The 6,158-nt window shown below is 33.3% G+C and overlaps 2 long non-coding RNA genes across 2 annotated transcripts; both read left to right on the top strand.

Moving 5' to 3' along the window:
* The first annotated feature begins 57 nt into the window (after positions 1 to 57).
* On the top strand, positions 58 to 2,028 carry LOC116414586 (uncharacterized). Its single transcript, XR_015292258.1, has 3 exons — positions 58 to 881; positions 1,440 to 1,551; positions 1,626 to 2,028. It is a non-coding gene; the product is annotated as an uncharacterized LOC116414586 (long non-coding RNA).
* An 84-nt stretch (positions 2,029 to 2,112) lies between these two features.
* On the top strand, positions 2,113 to 5,725 carry LOC147657541 (uncharacterized). The gene is made up of 2 exons (XR_015292259.1): positions 2,113 to 2,295; positions 5,009 to 5,725. It is a non-coding gene; the product is annotated as an uncharacterized LOC147657541 (long non-coding RNA).
* Positions 5,726 to 6,158: the final 433 nt, after the last annotated feature.

Here is a 6,158-nt window from a genome sequence, read left to right as displayed (position 1 = left end):
CGCGGGATATCGAAGTAGACGTAAAAGATGGAAATGAGAAATATCTATAGGAACGTCAGTCGCGGTCGACGGTGCGCGACGTAATGCCGGCGGCGCGGCTTCAGCCGCGTGTTCCGCGTAAGCGGCCCGGGGCAACCTAAGCCTTGCAATTCCGACGCTCCCCACCGTCGACATCGTCCTCCCGCCGCGCTTCGACAGTCCCATATCCCCACTGTCAGATCGCCCGCCCTCCGATCGTGTGGACTCGTTTTGTGACCAGTGTCCGTGTTTTCATATTTCTCGGCTTATTTGTACGAGTTATTTTGATAGAAAAAATATATCGCTAATTTTCAACGAATCCCTGAGCAACGTCCAAATACTTGGAACTTGGATTAATCATGAACGATTGAATTAAACTGAATGTTACATGATTTACTACGTCGATATGTTTGGTTTGTTATGCTTTTTCTTTAATTAAGGTTAACCTGAATTAAGGTTAAGTAGCGCCACGCCCGGTAGAGAATATAATGATCTCGATCGATTGGACATTCGATAATCGCTGGCTATGATTGCGATTCTCGAAATGAGAAGAAGAAACAATGGCGTCGTTTCCAGTCACATGTTTCGTAGTTATTGTTCGAAATTGTAATTTCTTTTAACTTTGTGCGTGAAATGTACACGAATCGAGTAGATTTAAGAACAGAGTGTTATTAGATGTATACGATTTGTGATTAGTTTCAAAAACAATTATCTTTTAAAGAAAAGTTCAATGATATGATATTAGATTAATTGCAAAGTGATTAGGTGTTTCAATTTTTGAATATGTAAAAATAAGAATAATTTTATCGACGTAGTAGAAAATGAAAAAAATTTCATTGAAGGCCATTCGTGCAACGTGAAAGGTAGGTAAATGCGATATGTTTTATTGCTACATTGAATTTACGGAAATTCCTATGTGTCATCATAGTTACTGGCCATAATTGTATCTATTTGTAAATCTATTAGCATATTCAAGCAGTTAATTTTATATTCGATCATAACCTGATTCGACCAATTACTATTAATATATTTTAAACATATGTATAAATAAAATAACAGTATGATATTCGATGTTTGAACTAATTCATAGCAATTAGTCATAACCTAATCTTTTTGGTATAACACCGATAAGAAAAAAATAAGTAATATCGTCGAAATTCCCTATGTTATCGTATTATTTTCAAAAGCGGGTCAATCTTTCAACACTCGCGATATCGTAATCGTATTGTTGGTTGGAATCTTTTATCCTTTTCTGAAATAATGGCTACTTAAATATATCGATAATCAAAAATTACGATTCCTATATGTAATACGAGAATAATATTTGTGTATATTTTCAGAAGTGGAAATAAATCATCTCTGGTAATACAGGAATATAATCGAGCAAATTTATCTCAAGTCGTTTTTTTTTTTTTTTGCAGTGATCATATCTAACGCTTATACTAATGTTTCAAATGATGTGTGAATTGAAATATTCGAAAAATGAAAAAAAAAAAAAAAAAAAAAAGTAACAAAGTGTTTCAATTTTTGAAGGTAAATAGATAATAGAAAAATAGATGGACTATTGAAATACGACTTATAGGGATTAAAAAGGGTAACTTTTTCAGGTTGGCAAGATCCAAGTGATAATCCAGTACTTCAGCAAGGCGTAACAAGTGTCTGTGTGACGTCACGCGGCTTTCTGGAGGCGGAGCCTGTGATTGGGGGAGCAAGTGGGGGTGGGCTCTCCCGTATCGTGGATCGTTTGCCCCACCCTCGGGATTTTGTTCCTTCGTACCACCGCTACTTTCAACCTCCTCCTTTTCTCTCCCTCGATCTCTTTTCCTCTCTTTTGAAGTTTGTTCGGTGACCCCCCACCAATCTGTACTCCACCAGGTAGGAAGCTGTTACCTGTGATAGCCATTGCAAAATGCAATCCAGGTGGAACTTATAGAACTGTATATTTGATATATTTTTCTGTAAACTGGCGCCAGACTGTTAATAAAGGTGCAAGGTTTTCTTTAAGCGAAACTCGATCTAATTTTATTGCTTAATGATATCATAGCGATCCTTTACAACTTTTCTTATTAATTCACAATTCTTTCAATTTTCCAGCTAAAAGAAATCCAGAATTCTTTTCTCAAGAAGAAATTCCTCAACAAATCTCAATTCCTCGCGAAGCCGTTCATCATTTGAAATTATTGAGAAAATCGTCAATATCCAACAAAGTCCATCGATGTTCCTTAATTTCTTACCTTCGTTGGAAAGATAAGAATTTGATGTCAAATAGTTCGGATGGTAAGGATTTTCTCAGAATGTGTAATACATGAAAAAACAGTATAAGGTGCTTTAAAGGTCTTCACCGACATGTTCCCGCAACGCTACCGTTTATTGCACTGTGGTCTGCTAAAGTGCAATCGAGGAAGCAAAATGCGGTTTCACTCGTTCGTGCGGAGCTCGCAAGAATGTAATTAACCTCTCGGAAGTGGCACGGTGCTTTGACCCGTGGCCGATTTTACCTGCGTTTTCTTATCTCTCTGTCTTTAAAAGCGAGAAGCGCGGTCGAGGGACACCTCGTCGATCGGTTTTGTCGGTTCACACCGATCTACCGCAAAAATCGGGCTGCGTGTCGTGTCGTGAAACCGCAATTACTTACGCGAAAGACACCGGTCAGATCTATCGCAGTTGTCACGTGTGTTGCATATAATTACGATGTAATTTCGATTGTATTTTTGATTTTGTTTTAATTTCCAAGTGTCTCTTTAATTTAATCGATTTGTTTCTTATAATGGAAAATTGTTTCCATCTATATAATCGTGTAACAGATAACTTGTAGATAACTGGGCATATTTTATTAGCGATCGCATCGATTTTTTAAAGAGCGTAGAATTTTATTAATTAAAATATAATATTTTCCGAGTATCACAAGATTAGAAATCTTGAAATGAGGTGAGCGAGATAACAGATTAACGATAGAAGAAAAAACAGAAACATTTTTTTTTTACGCTTTTTATCAGGATGACGATATCGCTCGGAAACGAGTGACTTCCAGCGCCACCGGAAGGGCTTCGTAAGACATGCTTATCGATAGTTTGATTCTCAGAAAAAGTGTCTCGTTATAGAAAGAACTTTCCTTTAATAGCATCCTGTTTTTGTTAATCGACAAATTTTAATGCGATACGTTCAACCTCGTTAATCATCTTTAATTCAGAGAGATCTGTTCCTTTAAGCGTGAAATTATATTCGCAAGTATTTTGTATAAGAAATATTTATATAATTATGAAAATATTACAATATCTTTTTCAAGTTTATAAATATCTTGATGTTAAATTTTTGAAAATATCGGATGAAACTTTATCAATATTTTGCGAGGATCTTTTTATCATAAGGGTTAGAGTGAAATTTTGTTTCAAAGTAGGGACCGTATAATCAGATGTAAGTTAATCTGCCTTTCGCGCAAAAGCCGAGCTAATGAACTATAAATAAGGGAGAAATACTTACGGCAAGTGGACAGCCGCACTTACTGACCCTTCGTAATTAAAATCCCGTCCTAAATCAGGACTAGGGACACGATTAGACGACCTCTCTTCCTCTGTTCTGTAAAACCCAAATCTGGGATCCTTGGCTCCTTCAACCCTTCGTTCTTATATTCGCGTATCGTTTGAACACCAGGCAATATATATTTTACTCGACAATACATATTTTATTTTTAGTTAGAAATGTGAATATTATCGCAATCATTCAAATTTAGCTTCAATTGAAAGAAATAAAACTTTTAATACTTTATCGTTCTTGCAAATCGATAGAAACGCTTTTGTTAATACATAAAGTTTAAAATTGTTTTTTGATTCGTTACGATAATTGTTTCATGATACTAGTATTTCCATTAGATGGAACAAGCAAAAGTGGTGGACTTTCGTGACTATGCGAAACAATCTATGCCGTTTCCGTCGATGCAATTTCGCTTCCGTTAATCCAATTGCAAAGCGTGCAGCTAATAATACTCGCTGGGGTGGGCACGCGATTATAGAAAGGGGATGCAGTCAAGGAATATAACAAGCATATGAAAAAGGGTCTATTTAGAAGGCAAATGACTGTATGATTATTATTATCATAATATTTTTAATTTGGCAAACAGCTGTTCTTTTTTTATAGTTATCATAGTATATGTGTGAGTTATATATATATACTATGCTTTGAATAAAATTCGAAGAAAAATAAAACAAAGTATAAATATTGCGTTAATATTACAATTTTTAAATTATTTGTATAATTTTAAATTTCGTTGTGATCGTTTACATTCCCTTTAATACGTATAATTAGTTTAAATCCGTGATTTAATAGGTCGAAGTAAGGTAGAAATTAATTATACACAGGACGGGAAATAACGCAAAGGGAAGTGATAATTATAGGTATGACAAGCCGAAATCTCGACTTCTGTTATATGAAACGAATGAAGGTACAACACATACATGTACCATTATCTTGCACCCCTTTTAGCTGCCCATACTTTAACGACCACCGACGTAGATATGTACGTCCACCCTTGTATAGTCTGTTAATAAGCTTAATAAACCCCCCGTGCGACTACCTCTCTCTAGTGTCCACAGTATTCTAGATTCCGAGGATACAGGGATGGCTCTTGATTCACACAGTCTTCGATAAATTATATTTGGTATTTCGACCATCCGTTCTATCTGATATCCTTAGAGAAAGTACGTTTGAAATAGTTTTTAAAGAAATTTGAATCCAATCTTCTTCTAAATTTTCAATACGTTTTAACAAAACAATATGTAATAATATAAGTATATTTTTATACATAAGATGTATAAAAATTTGTTGATCTTTTATTTATTATACACGTACTTTTATTTTATTTTTCGCAAAAGTAGAAAATAGAATGTATTTTTACACCCTCAAATATCAAACAATACAAAAATAAATCAAATAATTTAATAAAAATAGAGTAATAAGTAGTACATTAGACTGAAGTATAATAATTTGATTATAGAGGACAATAAATTATGGAACTATACCGTGGAAATTTATCGTTTCTACCTCCCTGCACTTGCTAAACGGGAGTGAAAGCCCGATGTGGTCCAGCTTTGAGGAGGACATCAAAAGGATAACAATACAGATGTGAGACATACCCTTCCTATTCCGTTCTCGTACGCTTTATGTTGGGGAAAACGAGCTTTAAAGCATCAGCTTTACCACTCGTTCCAACGGGAAAACGTAAATTAAGAACATCCGAACAGAACATTAAATGAATTTAGTCTAATTTGGAAATGGATCGTATACGTATTAAGTACAATCAATAACTAGATTTCAACTCCATAATAGGATTTTGTTATGCATAAAGAAAAAGTTAATAATATATGAAATATATTTTTTTTTATTATCTTTCGGAACAAATATCATTTAGAAAGTTTTAAATAACATTTTAATAATATCTAAAATAATATTTAAATATTTAAAACATAAATTAATTATGTAATTCTTTATTTAAATTATTATTAATATTAAGTTTTGGCTTAATATTAATAATAATAATAAGTTTTAATTATAACTTGAATCAGTAGGATAATAATAGTGTTAAATGTTTCTTTTTTTTATCATTTATATCGACAATAGGAAGAAATTTAACATTTATATATTATAAGTTTTTAGAAATTTAATTTATCATTATCAGTATACAATAATTAATAAATAAAATTAGTTGAAATCATTCTACACGATTATTTTGAAAATATTTCATAGAATATTTAAACTCGTTTATTTGTATCTATATGTAATATATGTATATTTCATCGCGTAAAAATCAAAATATTAAATATTTTTTACGATCTTCTGATCGGAATATCTATAGTTCATTGATTAAATGAGAAAAATTATTATAATAAATAATGCTTTAATTTTCCACACGATTTTGTATTTGGCGGGAGTATTGTATTATTCCAACCAAATGGAACTCCATGCGCGCGCCACGCGAACGTTCTCTTCACTCTGCCGGTAGAATTCGTGGCAACAAGACGTGTCGCTCCGCGAAACGAAAACAATTTCAACTGCGTAGTATGTTTCTACTACATTCCTGTTACCGTTTATAGGTATTATTATTCTTATTTAATTAATTTAAGTTTATTCAATTATTTATTAAGGAT

The sequence above is a fragment of the Apis florea genome, unplaced genomic scaffold (genome assembly GCF_048593485.1).
Source record: "Apis florea isolate Af1SG1 unplaced genomic scaffold, ASM4859348v1 contig_3081_pilon, whole genome shotgun sequence".
In the NCBI taxonomy this organism is placed as follows: Eukaryota; Metazoa; Arthropoda; class Insecta; order Hymenoptera; family Apidae; genus Apis; species Apis florea.
This window is presented reverse-complemented; position numbering and strand designations above follow the sequence as displayed.